The sequence below is a fragment of the Budorcas taxicolor genome, chromosome 6, assembly GCF_023091745.1.
Source record: "Budorcas taxicolor isolate Tak-1 chromosome 6, Takin1.1, whole genome shotgun sequence".
Classification (NCBI taxonomy): domain Eukaryota; kingdom Metazoa; phylum Chordata; class Mammalia; order Artiodactyla; family Bovidae; genus Budorcas; species Budorcas taxicolor.
In genome coordinates, this window is record NC_068915.1 from 90,133,929 (window position 1) to 90,157,878 (window position 23,950).

The 23,950-nt window shown below is 40.9% G+C and overlaps 1 non-coding gene across 1 annotated transcript; it reads left to right on the forward strand.

Annotated features, from left to right (window-relative positions):
* Positions 1-548: 548 nt before the first annotated feature.
* TRNAC-GCA (transfer RNA cysteine (anticodon GCA)) lies at positions 549-620 on the forward strand. Its single transcript has one exon. It is a non-coding gene; the product is annotated as a tRNA-Cys (tRNA).
* Positions 621-23,950: the final 23,330 nt, after the last annotated feature.

The window sequence follows — 23,950 nt, forward strand, 5'->3', positions numbered from 1 at the left end:
CTTTTCTTCCAAGGAGTGAGCGTCTTTTAATTTCATGGCTGTAATCACCATCTGGATACCCTTAAATTTTGTTCAAGTCTTTGATCTTACAAAATGTTGAATACAGCAGAATGTTCCAAGTTTAAGTTATCACCTTTAGTGAGGGTTTGTCCTACCAATAACTGGTTTCTCTCACTGTCATTACATTCAACTAATGTTTTTCCGTTTTTTTCTGTAAGAACATGATGAGCAAGAATGTGTCAGAATCCTTGCTACAAGCCAAAGAACACCATGTCTATCACAGTAATTTACTCTGACAACTTTAACAAAGAAAAAATAAATGAAATTAGTATGACATGACTTACTTTTATTGAAATGATATCAGGACTAGGAACTCCACTTTTTGCTTCTAAATAAAAATCAGATTTTAATTCATGTATCAATAACAATTAATTGGCAGTGGTTGCCTAGAGCATAATTTTGACAATGTTTCTAGGCTAATTGCAAACACAGCAGTCAGGAAGGCCATGATCAGATTATTTAGCAACATCTTCCATGGATATGAGTCTTCCCTGGTGGCTCAGATGGTAAAGCATCTGCCTGCAATGCAGGAGACCCGGGTTCGATCCCTGGGTTGGGAAGATCTCCTAGAGAAGGAAATGGCAACCCACTCCAGTACTCTTGCCTGGAGAATCCCACAGACAGAGGAGCCTGGTAGGTTACAGTCCATGGGGTCACAAAGAGTCAGACACGACTGAGCGACTTCACTTCACTTTCACTTTCCATGGATATACCAGGTAAGAAAGTGGTAGCACCTTTGTAACATATTTATACGTCATCCCTGGCCTGGATTTTTAAAATCTAGCTCTTAATTTACTAGATTATAGAATCTTATTTGGCCTCCCATATATTGCATCCACCTTTCCTCCTGTGGACAGAATGATATATACCAGCTTCCTGGTGTGCCAATGCTTCTTATCTTTCATATTTCTTCAAGATTGGTGAAATTTCTCAGTGATGTGATTTGTGAGTTTTCTCAATACCATGGGACGTCATTTGTCTGGGTGAAGAGATTTTTAACTCATTCACAGCAAGAAAAATGTTCCGTTATAAGTTTTTCAACTATACTAGGTTTCTATTTGTTTTTACTAACTTTTCAATGAAACGTGTTAGTCGCTCAGTCATGTCCGACTCTTTGCAACCCCATGGACTATAGACCACCAGGCTCCTCTCTCCATGGAATTCTCCAGGCAAGAATATTGGAATGGGTAGCCATTCCCTTCTCCAGGGGATCTTCCCAACCCAGGGATCGAACCTGGGTCTCCTGCATTGCAGGCAAATTCTTTACTGTCTGAGCCACCAAGGAAGACCAGTGATTTGAAAATGAAGTAATAAAAGTTTTATGAATGTTCTCAGTGGCTGATTTTACCTTCCAAAGATAGCCACAATACTCCCATCCCACGTGGTCTCTTATAATGTCCCCTTGACAGACTATGAATCTGGACAGATCTTTACAACTTCTTCAACCTGGTGGAGTATGCTAGAAGTGACATTATGTGATTTCCAAGCTAGGCTGTAAAAATAACACACATGCCCACCTTATTCTCTCTTGAGATATTCACTCTTGGAATTCACCTGCCATGCTGTGAGGAAGCCCAAACTATCCCATGAAGAGAAACCTGGAGTGGCCATGTGAAGGCATTATAGCCAACAGCCCAGTTGAGGTCTTAGCCCAACAGCCTTCACCAGCTACCTGAAATGTAAATAAAGAAGACTCAAGGGATTATATCCCAAAGCAGTAGAGTCACCTTCAGCCTTCAAATCTCACTAGTAAGGCCTCAGACATCATGAAACAGAAAAGTTGTCCCTGTTGGGCCTTGTTTGAATTTCTGAACTGCAGAATCCAGGAGCATAATAAAATGCCTGTTTCATGCAGCTATATTTTAGAGTGGTTTTCTTCCTATGTTTTACTAGTGATAAAGAACCTGCCTGTGAGTGCAAGAGAGGTAAGAGACAAGTGTTCAATCCCTGGGTCTGGAGGACCCCTGGAGGAGGGCACAGCAACCCACTCTAGTATTCTTGCCTGGAGAATCCCATGGACAGAGGAGCCTGGCGGGCTACAGACCATAGGGTCTCAAAGAGTCAGACACAATTGAAGTGACTTAGCACACACATTGTACAGCAATAGTAATTAGAACACCCTCCTTGATAGAATAGACAAATGCAAAATAGAAGCTCACTCTTTAAATGTCACTGTTTCTCAGTTATCACCTGCATTGGAAAACAGTTGATATGCTTGTTAAAATTCAAATTTCTAGATGCACGTGTGTGCACATGTGCACACAGGCACACACACACACACACACACACACACACACACACACACACACACACACAGAGTGGTCCTGGAACAACTATGCCAAACACAAAGAAATGGTGGAATCATTGCCCTGGAGAAGACTAGTGGTATATGAGGGCTAAGTGCACAGCCTGAACTTGAATTAAAAATCTCGTTTTCTGGACATTAGGACAACTTGAGCTTGAATTAAGAAATCTCATTTCCTGGCCACTCCAGAAACAGCTGGCGCTATTTCCAAAGTCCTAGCTTCAACATTCAAATGTTTTATTATTCAACAAGATTACAAAAATAGATCTGTTTCAGATAAAAGTGAAAAAGCATCACTTCATGTAGAAATGGATAATAAATCAAAGGAGAAAGTTACTTCCCAAGACCATAATAACATCATCTTTTTAATTATCCTGATCCACCAAATCCTGGACATGGTCCTGGTCACTCACAGCTTGTTTGGAAGGGAACTGTCCAGCACCATTGCTTCCTGAATGAGTCATTAAGCCCAGTGAAATGAAATCCTGGATCAGCCTTCCACATGTGTTCTAGGACTGAACTCCCTTCAAGAGAAACCAAGGTCCTTACTCATTTAAACTCCATCATGAGCACAGCATGACATGCATGAATTCCTGGTAATGCCACAGAAAACAAGGGATGCAGAATAGAGCCAGTTTACTCAAAATGTTTGCTGACTAGAACTTTCATAATCCCTGAAACACAGAGGAATCCAAAAGTTCATCTCTCAGGAAAGCAGAATTCATACTCTAAACATATCTTTTTGCCTAGTGAGTCCTAGGTTCAAAGAAGAATCCAAACTGTAAAATATATTCAAATATGCAACTTTGTTATGATTGCCACTAAAGGAGTAAGATTTGCTTTGTAAAATAAAAATGTTAGGTGATTTTCTCTTCAACATTAAAATTCTATGGGTATAAATTTGAGTGCTTCCTTGTAAGTAGCTACTGGGGAAAGGGAGGCTTTGTATTAATGATTATTTTCTTTTCATGAAATTTAGTCACTGAAAAGTAGGGATTTTCATAATTATAACTATTATTTATTAAATATTCACTATGTACTATACACTGTTAGATGCTTTTTTTGCATTTATTTCTGTTTTTTAATTGAAGTATAGTTGACTTATAGAATTGTGTTAGTTTCAGATATACAGATATACAGATTCAGTTATATATGTGTGTGTGTATATACATATATATATATATATTTCTTTTTTTCAGTTAGTTTCCATGAAAAGTAGCTTTGAGAGAATAAAAACCTTGCCATTGATGTCATTGAGTTGTGATCACAAAAGGTAGGGACTGAATGAATGATCGTGGAATGGTGGACATGCTTCAGATGTTTTAGAATCAGCATATCTTAAGATTATGTTCATAACTTTTAATAAAGCCTATTTTTATTCCATTTTCAGGTTGATGTTTTTAATAAGCAAAGCAAAGGAAGCATGATGCCAGTGCAGTCATTCAGATAACAAGATATTGGGCTAGACGCTGTATATGATTTTTAAAAGTGCAACAAGATGCAGGTAAAAATATTCACATGGCCCACTCCATAAAATATTTGGGCTGTTGCATTTATCAGAATATTCTCACTTTCACTAAGCAGTTCGGAAATCTACATTTCCTAAACAATAAGTTGTTAAGACCCATCCAAATTTTGCATTTTCTGGCAACACATATTTCTGCTCTTTTTTGTTCTGCAGGTATTTTTGTCCTGCAGTCCATGCACATTCATATTTACTCGTACAAAGAACAACATGTTTTGTATTTTTGATTCCTGTCTTCTGTAGAGGATGTTATTTAGATTTATTCCTTTGGACTTCAAGTATGCAAGTTCGAATGATCAAATGGTAACCATGGCGACAAAAAGCAGAGTTCACATCTTAGCAGGGTCATGTCATTCTTTCCCACAGTGCAGAACTCACATTCTAAGACTAATTCAGTATCTAAAAATAAATCTCAGGACAGCTCATGTTGCCATTTATGGGAAAATATGACCGGGTCTGTTAAGCAATCTTCCCATTGCAGAAAAAGAATCCCTCGTTAGTAAACTAAGAGATCCCAGCTTTAGAGAAATGAAATGACAAGGGGAAAGGGAGAATGTTCTTCTCTTCCAGAGTAATTTTTGAAGCTTAGAACTACCCCATAGCCAACAGGAATGCAAAACCATATCCAGTGAAAATGCCTACCGGAAAGGCAACAAAAACATTAATTAAATAACTACAAACATTTGACAGTACTTATAATATAGCCCATGCATGATGGCAAAGCAGTGACTAAAGAATCCTCCAACTGGAATTTTCTCACAAATGGGCTGCACTGTTTAAACACTTGGCTCTGTTACTGGCTGAATCCCAGGAATGTCTGTGGCCTCAGTCACGCTATAGTGGGGCTGGTTCACTGGCTGATGGCACACATGGTCTGGCCCCATCTACCCTTGGTTAAGCCTAGTCATGTGTAAGAGACAAGCTCGATACTTCTTCCTAAGTCCACTCTGAGGTTTATAATGAGAGCCTTTGTTTTTTCATTTGATCCTTGGACTTTACATTAGGCAAACAGAGTGATGGAAAATAGATAGAACAAAAAATTTAACTTATTTGCAAAAACATTACTACTGTGCAACCACTCTGGCACTTAAACTAGCTGGACACAGCTAAACTTTTAAAATTAGATTTCCTTTTGTTTCTCAATCTTAACTATGCTTGTATCTGTCTTAGTTCACCTCCTTAGATATCTCCTATTTTCATCACTAGTCTTCCCACATTCGTATTCTGAAACTGAATCATGATTATTTCTATTATTCAATAGTGTTATCAATAGTAGTCTAACGTTATACACTAGCTCTTATTCATCTTGTAACTGAAAGTCTGCGCCCTTTTGCTAAACTCTCCCTATCTCCCCCACTCTCTAGACTCCAGTAGCCACTTTTATGCTCTTTGTTGCTATGAGTTCAATTATCAAATCTTCACATTGTACACTTTATTTTGTTTGTAAATTTTACTTCAATGAAGCTGGAGAAAAAAACTTTTTTCTCTTTCAGCTTCACTGGACATTAAAGAAAGATGCTTCTCTTTGTTTGTTTTAGTTCCGAGACCTTCCTTTCTAGCTTTGGTCACTCATCTCTGCATAGTATTTGCCTAGTTTCATATTTACAGGAACGTCCACCTTGACAAAGACAGAGTTTGTTTCTATTTGCTCTGATTCCATTTACACTGTTTAAAGGTTTCAAGTGGTTCTAGCATATGTACAAACAGAACCAAAGACTGACTCACAATAAAAACAGATGAAATAAGCCTATTATTTAACAACATAATGTTTCTGCATTGTAAATGCATGTGAGTGTCTTTAAGGCACTTCATAGAGAAGAGTTTGCCATAGTTAGAGCACTTCTCCTGAAAATAAACTTGACTTGATGGGCCAGCAGTAAACAAGACAGAGGACTGGAGACTCGTACATCTGGGAAAGAGGGATTGATAGTGAAAGAGAAATTATAGCTATCACAGGGTAACTGGAAAAGGCTAAAGAGAAGCATCTGCAGATGAAGACAGCAAGCTAGTTTACAAAACCATTCACGAGTAACTTATCTTCCTGAAAATAGTTTGTACCATGAGATGTTTTCACAGTACAGAAAATAGTTCTGTGACTTAGTCACAATCAAACAAGGATAATCACAAGGAGCAAGGATGATGAGGAAATAACTATGCATTCTCCAAATGTCCATCTCCAGGAAAGGAACTTTAGAAGGTGGAAACTCCAGCAGAAAACCTACAGGCAGTACAGTCAGTTACTTATCTATTTGAGAGATAGTTCAGTTCAGTCGCTCAGTCATGTCTGACTCTTTGCGACCCCATGAATCGCAGCATGCCAGGCCTCCCTGTCCATCACCAACTCCTGGAGTTCACTCAGACTCATGTCCATTGAGTCAGTGATGCCATCCAGCCATCTCATCCTCTGTCATCCCCTTCTCCTCCTGCCCCCAATCCCTCCCAACATCAAAGTCTTTTCCAATGAATCAACTCTTCACATGAGGTGGCCAAAGTACTGGCGTTTCAGCTTTAGCATCATTCCTTCCAAAGAAATCCCAGGGCTGATCTCCTTCAGAAGAGACATAAGCAAGACACATTTACTCTAGGTTACACTATATCTTTTTTTGCAGAGATGCCAGTATTTAAGGTTGCTAAGTTTGAGCAAAGAGATGTCGTTCTAGCTCTGGGGCAAAGCCTGGAGGTCCATGCCTTCTTCATTTAGCAGAGCACCCAAGACTGAGATGTGGGACAGAATAACATGGTGATTTCTTAGAGGGTCACACCAGGAACCAATGCAGCCTGACCTTGAGATGGCCTGAGCATAAAGCGCAGCAGGTCGGCCCTCCGTGGCACTGTCTACAAAGACTGGGAAGCACCCTGAGAACTTCCGGTGCCTTTTATTTACCCAAAGATTAGAGTCAACACCTTCTTCTTTGCCAGGCTCTAGTTTAAGGCAGTGAATAATAAACAGAATATTAGAGATATTTACAACATAGTGCTTTTTATTTTCTCCTGGAAGTAACATTAAATAGAAATCAAATATCTCTAGTTCTAGTTTTCCAGCTTTCTGTTGGTAAAGTTTCTTTCCCTGATATATTCCCAAAGGCTAAACAGTGAAGACCACACCACTGGATAAGGAATGTTGGACAAAGAGAGGTTTGCCCTTCAGCAAGCTCTGTGGACATAACCTGGTTTCTTTTTCCCTGTAGGCTAGATGCATGTTTCCCCCTTATACCCAAATGAAAATGACAATAGTGAGATCTAGCTATAATTCTTCTTTTCTCAGGTGGAGCTCTGAGAAATGGGATTGCCTCTAGTCTCCAATATATAGAAATGTCAGAGTAGCAGTTGACATGATGAAGCAAGATAGAAAGATTGAACGCCTTGTTTCCTCCCCCTTATGGGTAACGGCATAAATCACGAATTAGGGATGCAGCAGCCCAAGCCTTGGGGTACTACAATATTCCATGAGAGTTTATCAAGTCCATACATACATTTTTAAGATAAAAAAAGAATTGTCACTAATGAGTAAGAAACTAGGATTGTTCAGGGTCTCCTAGCATTCAGTTATGACTGAGCTGCTTATTTGAATGGATTGTTCGTCCAGCAATGCAACAGAGACGAGAGTACTCTCAAACACTGCACGGGTTTTTCCTTTCTACATGTGCCAATCTCTCTGTAGCTGGGTTGGAACCCTATTCCTGCTTCTGACTAATGGATGTGGCCAGATGAGAAGTGAGTCCCTCTCCTCTTGAGGACCTTAAAATAGATGAGTTTGGGGACTTCCCAGTGGTTAAGAATCCACCTTGCAATTCAGAGGACAAGGATTTGATCCCTGGTTGGAGAACTAAGATCCCACATGCCGTGGAGCAACTAAACCTTTGTGCCACAACTACTGAAGCTGTGGGCAGGAACCACAACTAGAGAGCCTGCACACCAGCCAGAGATACTGAGCCTGTGCAATCCACGTGTTGCAACTAAGACCTATTCAACACAGCCAAATAAACACATACCTGTTCAGAGGCAGGTAAATATAAAATTTTTAAAAGTATATGAGTTTTCCCTGCTCTCTTCCCTTGCATCAGGAGCCTTATGGACAACTGGGATTTCCAGGCTACTGTAGGGGAGGGCAGTGCCCTGGAGCACCAGGCACTCTGTTGGGCTTTCTGGGAGCAAGAAACAAGCCTCAGTAATGCTTAGCCACTACTGATAGTTCAGGGTTCATTTGTTCGTGATACATAGTTTATCCTAGCTTGACAAATTCAAAGGGAACACACTTTGCAAGTTTACCAGGTATTGTCCAAAGTAGTGCTTCTGTGTGTTTGTGTGTGACAAACCCCTTCAAACTTCAAATCCAAGTATTCCCAGTGAACAAATCTTTGTTTAGCATAGTGGACAAAAATTCTGATTCTAAGCCTGAGTTAAAACCCAAGGCACAGTTATGTATTTACCTTATACTCGGATGCCAAAGTTCCACCACTTACTAGCTGTATGGCTCTGGGTATGTTATTTAACTCTACAGACTCAATTTCTGTATCTATCAAATGCAGTTAATAATATTATCCAACTCATAAATTTGTGAGGATTAAATGAGTTAGCATATATAAAGCAAGATGAACACAATCAATATTATTCGTATTATTATTTTAGACAGTTTCATCAAAAAATATTGGTCATGATGATTTTTTAAAAACTGAAGTAAAATGACATCAGGATTGTAGGGTGAAGAGAGAATGGTAAGATGCTGTCACCAAAATAATGGTTGTCAGATTGAAAACTGGAAGTTCTAGCATTGGTAGGGGTGTCTGTGATTGTAAGGGTGGTGGACTGTGGGTCTATGGAACAATCAGTGGGTTTTATCCATTTTTATTTTTATCTGTTTATTTTAATTGTAGAATAATTACTTTATCATGCCGTAAATACAACAGCACAAATCAGTCGTTTGTTGTTCAGCTGTTAAGTCATGTTCAACTCTTTGGACGACTGCAATACAGTAGGCTTCCCTGTTCTTCATTATCTCCCGGAGTTTGCTCAGACTCATGTCTGTTGAGTCAGTGATGCCATCCAACCATCTCATCCTCATGATGTATATATATACATATACATATACATATACATATATATATATATGTATATATATATATATCCCCTTCCTCTTGAGCCTCCCTCTCCTCTCCCATTCCACTTTTCTAGGTCTCAACAGTGAAAACTTGAATGGGCTTTAAAATCAAAGACTGCCAGCATAAATCCTGCTAGGAAACTGACTCATAGTGTGAGGCCAGTGATGCTTATCTCCATTTTCCTACCTTCATTTCAATGGCAGATGCTTTTTGATGGTCTATAATAAACATCACCCACCATATCCAGCAAATCCCTTCCCTTAAACCTTAAAAAAAAAAAATGGCATATGCTGGCTTTGTGGCTGTAAGGCAATATAAATCAGTGAAATGAAATGTGCCCATTCCTGGCTCACAGCATAAGCCACAGTTGTCTCTGCTCCTTCAAACCCAGGTTGTACATGAGGGGAGGGACCAAAAGATGCTGTGCAGTCTTAACTAAACCAAAATGAAGGGCAAGTATGATGGATTTATCACTGTCACTGACCTAGCACTGACTGATGGAAGAATTCCTTATCAACCTCTAAAGCAGATTTCCGCCGAGACTGTGATGTCACTTGGGATAGAGGAACAAAACACCACTCACACACATGTCAAGCATTAGTTAAAGAACAAATCAAAACCATCAGCTATTATTTTTAAAACGTAAAAGAGAAAATTGGAAAGCCAAGTATGTAGGAAACATATTGTACGTGGGAGGGAAGGAGAGTAAAGACTGCTTATGGAAAGAAGCACCGTACCTTACAGAAGGCTCCATCTGGAAACTCCAGTTGAGTATCTGAAGCAGAACTACAGAGCTGAAAAAAAGAATGAGTAATCATACTGTGTGATGAAGGGATTAAGTAAATGTGTTCCTGACAACAAAACAGGAGAATAAATTAATCTCCTCTTTTCCCTTAAGAAATGTTTCAGGAAACAAAGTTTCTGATCTTCTCTCCCGCAGCCATTCAATACAATTAGCAAACAATCTAAGGGGAGAAACCGCATTCTTTCAAAGCAGGTGACTTGAAAGACCCTCCTGTCAAGTGAAAGAACAACTGAGAACTGTGCCGGTTACCAAATGTTAGTAACTTACTTTTTGTTTTCAGAAGATTGGATATTTTAAACAAGAGCAATTCTTAAAGCCTGTCTCTGCTCAGTCTTTCAGAAGATCATAAAGTCACTGATTCTTTGATGGAAGACAACACAGGTCATTGCTGCTAATCTCATTTTGCAAATAAGGTCCCTGTAGCAAAAACATCATGGATTTTTAGTGTCAGAACCAGAACTAGAGTACAGCTTTCTTGCCTTCTATTTAAGGCACAGTTTTTTCTTAGGGCATAAAAACAAGCTGTTGCTCTAGATCCTTCTTATCTGATCATAAACTCGGATGGGCTGTCACAGATTTCTAAATTCAGATGTAACTAACCATTGCAATTTCTGCTGGTAAATGCAATGGTGAAAGTGAAAGTCACTCAGTCGTGTCTGACTCATGGTGACCCCATGGACTATACATACAGTCCATGGAATTCTCCAGGCCACAGTACTGGAGTGGGTAGCCTTTCCATTCTCCAGGGGATCTTACCAACCCAGGGACTGAACCCAGGTTTCCCACATTGCAGGTGGATTCTTTACCAGCTGAGGCACCAGGGAAGCCCACGAAATGCACTGGTAGCAATGGCCTTCAAAGGATAAGTGATCATAGAAGGCACAGTTGTGTGCCTGTAGATATTCATCTTCTACTTAGTTGCCAAGGTCCATTCTTCATGTGATCAAATTATTCGACAGATATTTGTTGAGAGCCAACTATGTGTGAGTATTATTGTGCTGGGTAGTTGAAATAATCTAATCAAAATCAACGAGAAACATTTTAAATTTTATTCCTAGGAGTAAGATGCCAATCCTCTTGTAAGGAAGCTGACCCCTTAAAGAAGCTTAAAAATAAATAGGAGGCAGAGGGGAAGAAAAGAAGAAGGAAGGGAGTGGAGGGGAGAGAAAAAGGGAAATGCACACTCAGAAGCACTGTGTTGGGTACAATGTCGTATCTGAGATCTCTGAACCGCCAGCACACTAAAAATGGTAGATGGCCATGACGCTGTAGTGTACCCGAGACTGAACTAATGCAAGATATGAAACTCACTATTAGATTGCCTCGGGGAGACTGATTAGGACTAACTGGCATGGCTTTACCCAAGGAATAATAACAGAATCCTGTGTATTTCACCCTTTTACCAGAGTTCGTGACAAGAACACAACATATATAAATGCAAATTTTTAAATTGCCCTGAAGGTCTAATAGTCATAAGAGAACAAACTGAGAATAGCTAGAAGCCAGTCTTTGCCTTGATATTGTGCCCACCTGCATTCTAAAATGGCAATTAAGCTACTGTCCTCCCTGCCCCTCTCCTGGACAAGTCTCTGCCATGACAAAAGAGATAGACTTGAAATAAGATGGAAAAATACCTGCCTTGGATGTGCCTCTAATCAGATTTTCTAGATGCTGCCAGGAAATCATGGTAGTGTTGTGCATACTGCTGTTCTAGAAGAGAGAGCAAGTTGGCTCCCTGCCTGAGGGATCTCCAGGCTGTCAGCCACCTGGAGCCCTCGCCATGCCTTGGCCCCATTAATTCTGTCAGCTTCTGCCTGAGGCCGAGACAGACTGAAATATACAAACAGCAAGAGAGTTAATAACAGCCCTTGCATCCAACTGATACAGATAACAACAGGCTGCAAAGGATGCAATCAGGTATGAAAAAAAAATCTACCAAGTCACTTGATGTTTAAAACCTTTCTTGGAAAGTAGTATAAGAGGAAATTCTGTACTTCAGAAATAAAATTTCTGTATATTCAAAATTCCATTAGAATCAATTCTCAGAAAAACCCACCAGGGCTTTCTTCGTTCCAGTGTTGATTTGATCAGCAAATTCAGTGTCATTAGCTACTATGACCATCAGTGCTGTATGAGGGGTGTATGTTGTGGTTTTGGACTGAAATCATCCTCAAGGACACAAAACATGTAAGAAGAAGAGGAGGAAGGAAATGAGACATAATACTAATGAAGGTATCTGGAACAATAATCTGGGCGTAAAGGACTTATTTGGAAGATGATTCCAGGAAGAGGTGGGAGAAAGTGGAACAGCAAGATGGGGTGGGGAATCAAGTAGGATGTGCAGTCTGAGCAGGTGAGCACTGTGGATTACAGGTTCAGTGCTACCGCAGACCTTCTGAGAGACTATATGGGTACAAGTTACCCACTTCAGGGTGAGCAAATGCAGTATTTGTCAACTCTATCTCCTGCTTTTTGAGGGTAGCTCCTGAGATGTTAATTTCCCAACACTCTGACCTACCCTGCACAGGGACCAGAGATGCACCAAGGTAGGAGGACACCATCAGGCAGGGAGATGCAGGAAGCCATGGATGCATAGGAGAGGTGACTTCTGGGTTAGGTGGAGATGTGTGGGCAGCATGCTAGTATCATCTACAGAGTGATGCAAGACAATCTGTGATATTGGTGCTTGGGGGAAGGATACATTGTCATGGGCAAAAGAAATCAAGGTAGGCTTTCTTTTTTTTAATTAATTTATTAATTTTAATTAGAGGCTAATTACTTTACAGTATTGTAGTGGTGTTTGCCATACATTGACATGAATCATCTGGTTCATTAAGGATACAAAGGTCTGCACCAGGTTAGAAGTAGTGAATCTCTCTTGTCTTCACTGTTCCATTTCTAAAACTGGCATTTTTCACCAACATACCTGAAGGTCCTAAAAAGTTAACACCATTTTTTATTTAAAGCCAATTTTTCTAAATTACAAAGTTCTTCTACAATTATCTCCTTATTTCTCATTCACCTCTCAGCATGGTATCCCTCCCAAAGGAGACTTGTTTACCATCCTGACCATGTTCTCAGGAAGCAAATTTCTTGAACTTTTTGCTAAATTTGTCCTCTTTCCTTGATACTGACTTAGGGATGTGCTGGCTTCAGCAGAATTTTTCACACTGTCAGAATCACATATATACTTAGCTGCAAGGAAAATTAATTTAGTAAATTGATGAAAACTTGGTGCCAGGATGCAGGGCACTGCCTAAGTTTGAAGGATGCTCCATCTTTTGTTCTCGAAATTAACTAGACATCAGAAATGGGGGGAAGCTTCCAGATGAGATAAATGGTTTTTTAGGGGCAGATATATAATATGGGCTTCCCTGGTGGCTCAGAGGTTAAAGCGTCTGCCTGCAATGCGGGAGAGCTGGGTTCGATCCCTGGGTCAGGAAGATTCCCCTGGGGAAGGAAATGGCAACTCACTCCAGTATTCTTGCCTGGAGAATCCCATGGACAGAGGAGCCTGGTCGGCTACAGTCCACGGGTCACAAAGAGTCGGACATGACTGAGCGACTTCACTCACTCACTCACTCATAATATAATATGACAAAATATGCTCAGTGAATGCTAATTAAACCAGTCTAACAAGAGAGTAGCGTCCACACCAAGGAAGAATGAGAGTTAAAGTCACAAAAGGAAGTCACAGAGCCAGACTCTGGAGGGTTCTGAGCATCAGATGAGGCATAAAGAGACACTGAAGGTAATGCATGAGGAGATGAGATGGCAGAAGCTCTTTGAAGATGAAAGATAATGAAGCAGTTATGAAACAAATTGGAAAGGCAAAAGGCTGAAGGCAAGAAGACCAGTTATGAGGTCATCTACTAAGTCAGGCATAAATTTTAAGGGCTTATAAATATGTCACAATTTATAGTCAAATGCACAGAGTTGCACAGGTGTTACAGAAAGGGACCCACCTGAGAGAGGAAGTGAAGGAAAAACCACTTTTTCTAATTTATCCGGGGTGGGGGGGGGGCACCTTTTTCTAATGCCAGCTAAGAAACTACATATGCCAGCAGGAAGCTTGTTTTCTTTCTTCTTTCTTTCTTTTTTTCAGTACTTTATTATTTTTTATTGTCAAGTAACATTTCACTCTAAGAATATAACTGTTTTTCCAGAAAACAAATGTCTTATTCATCCACGTAAACAAAGCTCCCTGCAGAACTGTAGCTGCTTACTAAACATTTTTAAACATTTGTTGGAAGGAAAAGAAGAAGCTTATTTTCAATTAAAACACACACATATGAACATATATGCACAGAGAAGTGCTTGCACCAGGTAGGCAGCAGTGGAATGGGAAAAAGATAAATAGGAGACACACTTAAATTGGCCTTAAACAGCTGCTCCATGGCACTATGGTAAAGACACATAAGTTAGAATATTAAAATATGAGATAGATTACACTATCTCAATCATAGTTTAGTAAACTTCATTTAATTCAAAAAAAAATTATATGATGGGGGTCACCTGGATTTTAAAATATCTTTATCAATAATATTCTGAATCTGTTCTGCATCACAGAGTGCCTGATGAACTATGGATGGAGGTTCATGACATTGTACAAGAGAAGGGATCAAGACAATCCCCAAGAAAAACAAAATGCAAAAAAGCAAAGTGGCTGTCTGAGAAGGCCTTATAAATAGCTGTGAAAAGAAGAGAAGTGAAAAGAAAAGGAAAAATATACCCATTTGAATGCAGGATTCCAAAGAATAGCAAGGAGAGATAAGAAAGCCTTTCTCAGAGATCAGTGCAAAGAAATAGAGGAAAACAACAAAATGGGAAAGACTAGAGATCTCTTCAAGAGAATTAGAGATATCAAGGGAATATTTCATGCAAAGATGGGCTCAATGAAGGACAGAAATTGTATGGACCTAACAGAAGCAGAAGATCTTAAGAAGAGGTGGCAAGAATACACGGAAGAAGTGTATGTACAAAAAAGATCTTCATGACCCAGATAATCACGATGGTGTGAACACTCACCTAGAGCCAGACATCCTGGAATGTGAAGTCAAGTGGGCCTTAGGAAGCATCACTATGAACAAAGCTAGTGGAGGTGATGGAATTCCAGGTGAGCTATTTCAAATCCTGAAAGATGATGCTGTGAAAGTACTGCACTCAACATGTTAGCAAATTTGGAAAACTCAGCAGTGGCCACAGGACTGGAAAAGGTCAGTTTTCATTCCAATCCCAAAGAAGGGCAATGCCAAAGAATGCTCAAACTATTGCACAATTGCACTCATCTCACATGCTAGTAAAGTAATGCTCAAAATTCTCCAAGCCAGCCTTCAGCAATATGTGAAGCATGAACTTCCAGATGTTCAAGCTGGGTTTAGAAAAGGCAGAGGAACTAGAGATCAAATTGCCAACATGTGTTGGATCATGGAAAAGGCAAGAGAGTTCTAAAAAAACATCTAATTCTGCTTTATTGACTATGCCAAAGCCTTTGACTGTGTGGATCACCATAAACTGTGGAGAATTCTGAAAGAGATGGGAATACCAGACTACCTGGCCTGCCTCTTGAGAAACCTGTATGCAGGTCAGGAAGCAACAGTTAGAACTGGACATGGAACAACAGACTGGTTCCAAACAGGAAAAGGAGTACGTCAAGGCTGTATATTGTCATATGCAGAGTACATCATGAGAAACGCTGGTCTGGAAGAAGCACAAGCTGGAATCAAGATTGCCAGGAGAAATATCAATAACCTCAGATATGCAGATGACACCACCCTTATGGCAGAAAGTGAAGCAGAACTAAAAAGCCTCTTGATGAAAGTGAAAGAGGAGAGTGAAAAAGTTGGCTTAAAGCTCAACATTCAGAAAACGAAGATCATGGCATCTGGTCCCATCACTTCATGGGAAATAGATGGGGAAACAGTGGATGACTTTATTTTTAGGGGCTCCAAAATCACTGCAGATGGTGACTGCAGCCATGAAATTAAAAGACGCTTACTCCTTGGAAGGAAAGTTATCAGGAGGAGAAGGGATTGAAAGAGGATGAGATGGCTGGATGGCATCACTGACTCAATGGACGTGAGTCTGAGGGAACTCCGGGAGTTGGTGATGGACGGGGAGGCCTGGCGTGCTGCGATTCATGGGATCACAAAGAGTTGGACACAACTGAGTGACTGAACTGAACTGAATTGTATCTATAAAATTTCTATCATCTCTAACTTGCAGAACTTGTAAACATAAGAAAACATAACTGAACAGAAAACCAAGTGGAGAGATTTTATTCTTTCTTTGGTAATTCAGAAATCCTCAGGCGCTTCCAGGGCCTCAGGTGATTGGTGGGATAATCAATGATCACCATCTAGTACTATGAAATATGAATTTGGCATTTTATTCTCTCCAGTTCTTTTAATGCTCTCATTTCTTAATTTATCATTTTGTTTACAAATGTAGAAATGCATTCAAACACACACATACAAACACACACACATACACACACATACAAACACACAGAACCAAACCTGTAAATATCCCCCCTAGTGCTCTTTGTAACATTGCTTTCAATTGTGACCTTTGCAAACAGCTTATTCAACCAAAATTAGATCAGAATGAAATTTGAAGGATGTTTCATCCTCTATTCTTTTAAATTAGCTGGGAACTAACTCTTTGATATTTATGACCACTCACTGAAAATACATGATTGTTCTACTGGGAAAATAAGGTTGCCTTGAGCAGAGTTGCAGGAAATCTGATTTGAAAATCCAAGTTAATAATCTTCACAATTCTAATAGGGCAATGTTGTAAATTAAACAGAAGTTAATAGGTACAGCGAAAGAATGACCTCTATGGGTTCCAATTAGAAGAAGCATATCCAGGCAGTGAGATGGGGGCTCAGGCCAGAGACAGATACAGGTGGTGGGGCTCATATGAATAAGAAGCTAAATTAAAAACTGAAAGAAGAAAAAGGATCCTTCTCTTGCTTATTCTATAAGATCTTTATTATATGATGTATGGGTGCTGCGGAAGGTTTAAGCAATTCTTGAATGAAACTCAAAGTGTTAAGAGCAGCTAGAACATGAGTGTTCAAGACCTGTGGACTCACACATCGGCTCTGTCACTTACTGGCTCAGTGATTTGGCCAAGTTACCTACTGTCTCTGAGCCCCTGAGTCTGTTATTTGAAAAACGGGTCTGATAATATCTGACTTGTAGGATATGTGAAAATGCTGAACACAGACTTGCTTGCATAGTAAGTGCTTGATTGTTTCATTTCTCTTCCCCTCTCCCTTAGAGACGCTAATAACCTTGGAGAGTACCAGTGTGTTCCGAAATGTGGACACATCGGACATTCCTCCATGACTAAGAGGTAAATTTTGCCCATCTAGCTCCATTGGTATAGCTCCCTCTTTGCCAACAATAGGAACCTGGTTGCCCCAGGAGGCAGTGTGGCACAGGGTATAGTGTAGAAGACTCTGGGCTCTCAGGCCATCCTACATGGGTTTGAATCCTGACTCCACTGCCACCAGCTGCTTGACCTAGGAAACATTGCTTAATCCAGAGATCTCCAATCTTTTATGCACCAGGGACTGGCTTCTTGGAAGACAATTTTTCCATGGAGTGGGTCAGAAGGATGCTTTCTGGGTGATCCAAGTGTATTAAATTTATTATGTACTTTATTTCTATTATTATTACATCAGCTCCGCCCAGATCATCAGGCATTGGATCCTGGAAGTTGGGGACCCCTGGTTTAATCCTTCTCTGCTTAAGTTTTCTTAGCTGCCAAATGGAAGCTAATAAAAGCATTTTCTCTTAGAGTTGTTGAGAACTGAATGACCTGATCCAGGAAGGAATTTAAAACAGCTCCTTATACACAGTTCAGTTCAGTTCAGTCACTCAGTCGTGTCCGACTCTTTAGGACCCCATGGACTGCAGTACGCCAGGCCTCCCTGTCCATCACCAACTCCTGGAGCTTGCTCAAACTCAGGTCCATTGAGTCAGTGATGCCATCCAACTGTCTCATCCTCTCTTGTCCCCTTCTCCTCCTGCCTTCAGTCTTTCTCAGTATCAGGGTCTTTTCCAATGAGTCAGTTCTTTGCATCAGGTGGCCAAAGTATTGGAGTTTCAGCTTCAGCATCAGTCCTTCCAATGAATATTCAGGACTGATTTCCTTTAGGATGGACTGGTTTGATCTCCCTGCAGTCCAACAGATTCTCAAGAGTCTTATCAAACACCACAGTTTATAACCATCAATTTTTCGGCACTCAGCTTTCTTTATAGTCCAGCTCTCACAACCATACGTGACTATTGGAAAGACCATAGCTTTGACTAGACAGACCTTTGTTGGCAAAGTAATGTCTTTTATACACAGCAACCATTCATCAAAGTTAAGACCATTATACCAAAATTCCAACCCTGGAAAACAGAGAAATTCAGAGTGGTTTTTCACAATCAAGACCACTTCTGCTATAAAGAAATCTCCATGAAGATTCCTTGAGAAAGTGGCTTAGTTTACAGCTTGTTGCCTGGAAAAGGGCCCACAGTTCAGCGGTGTGCTCAGGAAGATGAGATGCACCTGTGAACGTGGATTAATTTTAGAGCCCACTATGGACAAAGGCAATGGCAACCCACTCCAGTACTCTTGCCTGGAGAATCTCAGGGACAGCGGAGCCTGGTGGGCTGCCGTCTATGGGGTCACACAGAGTCGAACACGACTGACGCGACTTAGCAGCAGCATGGACAAAGGAGCCTGGCAGGCTACAGCCTGCAGCATCCCAAGAGTAGGACACAACTTAGTAACTAAACCACATGTGCCAGGCCCTGTGACAGTATGGAAGCTCCAGACTTTGGTTTATTTGAAGAATTCCCATCCAGAAACTCCTGGATGCGTGTTTGATCTAATTTGAGTAGTCACAATTTGAAGTTAAAGTGTTTATTGAAGTATTAGTCACTCAGTCATGTTTGCCTCTTTGTGACCCCACCGACTAAAGCCCATCAGGCTCCTCTGTCCATGGGATTCTCCATACTCAAGTGGGTAGCCACTCTCTTCTCCAGGAGATCTTCCGACCCAGGGATCGAACCTTGCTGTCCTGGCTTGGGGACAGATTCTTTACCATCTGAGCCCACCAGGGAAGTCCCATTTACAATACAGTAGATGTTCTCTTTACTGTGAGCTTATTTTAATATAAAATAAGCTGCTCCTCCCTCTAATAAAGGTGCCACCATCTATATGAAGTAGGTAAATCATAACGAAGGAATAATCACACTTCTCAGAGTGTGTTTCCTGTTGGAGTCAATTCTGAGTAGCTATTAACAGGGCTCTTTCAGAGCTGAATTTCAGGGAATGCTAGCATTTGATTTAATCAACCAGAGCTCCTCCAGATTAGTGTAAGACATATTCTTACACTATTTTCTTTTCCATCATATTCTCTCTAGGGAAGGTGGGGGAGGCTCCACAAACATGGAGATTAGTGAGGTGACGGCTCATGTACTCTTTAAAGCCAATGTGCTTAGTCACTCAATCATGTCTGACTTTTTCGTGACCCAGTGGACTATAGCCCACCAGGTTCCTCTGTCCATGGAATTTCCTAGGCAAGAATACTGGAGTGGGTAAGCCATTCCCTTCTCCAGGGCATCTCCCTGACCTGGGAATCAAACCTGGATATCCTGCATTGCAGGCAGATTCTTTACCATCTGAGCCACCAGGGAAGCCCTTAAAGCCAGTGAGACCCGCAAACGTTAGCCATGGAAGGACACTGTCACTAGAGGGATAGAAAGAAGGCAGAAGGGAAGGCGCTCAGGGCTGCCTCTGGAGATGGGTGTGAGCAGACGCGCCCTCGGCAAAGGGCCCTGAACTGCTGCCCCCTCCTCACACCTCTCAGCTCTGGCAAACACCTGGAGAGCCTGTCCGTCTTCTACCTGTGCTTCAGGTGTGTTTCTATGCTCTTTATCATTTCTTCAACCTCCCATGAGATAGGAAAGAAATACGTACTATTACTGTTTGTGCCAGTTATAAAGCTCTTAACTCTCATCTCCAAATTCATCTCGGTCTCCTCTGCTCCTCTGCTGTGGCTGGGGTTCTGAAACCTTTCTTCCTTTACCAGCTCTTTCTATAGGTTCTTATCAAGAGGGGCCACTAAACAGAGGCTGGAAGGCTAGGGAAGAGGAGCCGATCCTGTTCCTCCCTGTTTGCTTGCTATTTAGTCAGTACCCTCAGTAAAGGCTTTATGCCCTGGCAAGGCAGTGGGTCCCAGGTTCCAGCATCTTTTTTTGTCATCCTCAGAACCATCTCACCTTGCCCCCGCTAGCAATTCTATTGAAACTCTCCTCCTAGCTTCTAGGTTCTCATCACCATAATCTTTTCACTTGGTTCACCCAGGACGGTGGGTGATAGTACTTCCTGCCATTAATATATCTGTGACACCCTAGTGTCCACTTTTGGCTTTTCCAGTTTCCAACAGTTGTTTAAACAGTTTCTTATGTTAAATTCTCTCTGGTGAAATATCTACTGAGGTGCTTTCTCTGACTGATCTACTGTGTCTGCTCTAAAAGATCCGGGGAAATAAAGACAACAGTATAAGGTGGGTGAAACCCATCTTGTCCTTCTGCATAGCCCTATTTGTGCCATCCTTTCTCCCAGCACAAGTGTTAATTTCCAATTAAGGTATCAACTGATATGTGCTTAAAATGTAAAACCCTCAAGTTTTTGACATTTTGTAAAAGTTTCCAACAATTATAGTTTGGGGGTTTCTTTTTGTTCTTTTTTGTCTGTACTGAGTGGCATGCAGGATCTTAGTTCCCTGATCCCTGATGGAAGCCATGCCTTTTGCAATGGAAGCATGGAGACCTAACCACTGGAGTGCCAGGAAGTCCCAATAGTTCTGTTTTAAATTGTACATCAATGCTTGGTTTGTGGATGTTTGGCTGACACTGAGCTGGACACCTTTAAGGAGAGAAGGACGGTATGAAATAACATCCCTGCCATTAAGGAACTGCAGTTGAGAGAGGAAGAGCCAATGTACAAATATTAATAAGAGAGACACATGAAACATAATATAATTATAAACTGAGTTGGATGGTGCAGACCACAAATGTATTAGCTGGTGAAAAACAGAAGAGGTCATAGGGACAAAGTAACCAGGACTCCACAGTGGATTATGAAGTGAATTTGGAAGGACTGAGATATGAGATGAGAATGAAGGAAAACTGTCTGGACTGAGAAGCAGCATAAACAAAGGCTTGGAAAACGGAACATCAGGTTTTGGTATGTTTCTCCTTTGTTGTTGTTTAGTCGCCAAGTCATGTCTGACTCCTTTGCAACCCCTTAGACTGTAGCCCACCAGGCTCCTCTGTCCATGGGGTTTCACAGGCAAGAATAGCGGAGTGGGTTGCCACTTCCTTTTCCAGGATATCTTCCTAATCCAGGGATTGAACCCGTTCTATATCCATTGGTACTGATTAATATGAATTTACCATTAGATTTTTCTAGGTTGACCACCTAAATAGAACCCAGACTCCTGTGGACTTAAAAGTAGTTATAGCAAATGGAATTCCATCTGCCACTTAAAAGGAACTTTAAACTCAAGAGTCACTCAACTGTGATAATTTAGAAGCATAGCTCATATACGTTTACCAACAGCTGGGGATTTAATATTAGGGATTAATATCCTGGTAATCCTTTTGATTGACTTGGAGGCTTGTCCAAGAAGCTTCCATCCTGCAGGAATGACTTGGATGCAAATATCAAATGCAACTGCTGGTTGGAGAAACCCTCAAGAACCAACAGTAGCCTGTTTAATTAGAATCAAGTCTCTAGAATCACATCTACTTCAGACAAAATACAAGCTGTATCATAAAGCACCAAAACTAACTACTAAACAATTTATGACTGTTGATAACTGCTTAAAATCAGGTTTTAAAAATAGGATTCTAAATGCCTTTTGCAAAGTTACAAGGAGTCAAGTATATTACACAACCACCTTCACCAAGCACTTTCATAAATCATTGACTTCAAGTGGGAGCAGAGGACTTTAAATTATAAGCAAGAAGATAATGATAGAATTAAATCCTGACCTTTCCCATAAAAGCAACCATCCTCTTCCCCACCCCCACTCTTCTCTAATTTACAGTAATGTAGTCCATATGGAAGAAGTCAGTGTGTGTTTGGGAACCAAGTCTTACACTTTCTTTTCCATCATAAAAGCCAGTTGTTCTTCAGAACCATCCATCAGGATCATATTACATTCTGAAGCATTAAAAAGGAGGCCTGAGCTCAGACCTCCTGCTGAAAAGTTAAGTTGTCAGTTGTTAGGCAGAAAATCAATCAGAAATGCATTTGGGACAATGGCCTGCTGCCTGGAATTACACCAGGCTAGACAAAATTCAACCCAGTGGCAGAAAAACACTAATGGTTGGAGATATCCATGCTGTCTTAGACAAGGCAGATCAATTTATTTAGACACATTTGCTAAACGGAAATGTGCCAGTGCCAAGTCTCCGATTTACATATAATTATAGCAGAACAGTTGCAAGATTTTCCCATAAGCATCAAGATACTCTGTAGCTCCAACATGTGCCAGGAACTTCAAAATTGTTATAGATTGCTTTGGCTAACTCACATTCCTATCCCCAGGTCTTGCCGTAGACACAGGGACTTGGCCACAGTTTGGGTAATCAATCATCTCTTGCAGATGCTCATGGAAGACACATGGGTAGCTGGTATTCCCACAAGCTCTGTGTAGCCCCTTGCTGAGTGGTCTCCTAAGAGTGTTGTTCTCCTAAGAGTTATTGTTAGCATTCACGACACATGCTTAGTCGTATCAGACTCTGTGTGACCCCGTAGAACCACATTTCCCTGTCCTTCACTATCTCCTGGAGTTTGCTCAGCTCATGTCCATTGAGTCAGTGATGCCATCCAACCATCTCATCGTCTGTCACCCCCTTCTCCTCTTGCCCTCAATCTTCACATCAGGTAGCCAAAGTGTTAGAGCTTCAATATCAGTCCTTCCAGTGAATATTAAGAGTTGATTTTCTTTAGAATTGACCGTTTTGATCTCCTTGCTGTCCAAAGGACTCTCAAGAGTTTTCTCCAGCAAGTGATAGTATTAAAAATAATATCTAACATGATTTTAGCACTCCATCACAGTGTTAAGCACTTTACATGTTCCTGTAACCCTCTCAGGGACTTCCCAGGTGGCTCAGTGGTAAAGTATCTGCCTGCCAACATAGGAGACATAGGTTCGATCCCTAGGCTGGGAAAATCTCCTGAAGGAGGAAATGGCAGCCCACTCCAGTATTCTTGCCTGGAGAATCTCATGGACAGAGGAGCCTGGCGGGCTACAGTCCATGGGGTTGGAAAGGGTCAGACACAACCGAGCATGCACACTCATAACCCTCCCAACAATCTAAAGAGGTAGGGCCTCTTATTTTCATTTTATAGTCAGGGAAGTGTAGAGAGGATGAGTCATTTATTCAAGGTCACTTGGCTGATGGGAGGGACCAGAAATCAAGCCAAAGCTGAATGATCCCAAACATCCCTGCTCACCGCTTGGTGATGTTACCTTTTACACATATTAGTTAAATATCTGTGCACAGAGGAAAGCTGCCTTAAAAAATGGACAACAGCCTCAACCCCAAAACCCAGCACCTCCCAAATGTTTCTGTGCTAACAGAATCAAGAAATCCAGAGAATTTGGATTGGCACTATCACATTCAGAGTCCTCCTGGGTAGGGGTTGTGGTAGCTTCATGTTAGTTCACTTATGAAGAAGGCCAGTAAATTATCAACCACCTTGATTATGTACTTGAAAAGTTTGAAGCCAGCACTCACATTCTAAGCCTTATTCCTCCATCACTAAACAACTAGCTGTCCCTGTAGTTAAAGCTATATCTTTCTATAGTTCTCCACTCATCTCTTCTTCACTGCTTTATGCTTTTGCCAGGACCTCTGGCATTTATCAGACACTTGTGTGCTTGTTGGGTAATCCATTCTTTATAGAACTAATGTGACTACTTGGAGTGAATGCTTTAAATGCTATGATCAAAATCTCCAAAGACTTTCCAGCATTTATTTCTATTACAATATGCCTGTGGGGATAAGAAGTATTTCCAGTTCATAGATGCAAAGACTGAGGCACAGGGAAGTTTACAAAAGGAAAGTTTTCTA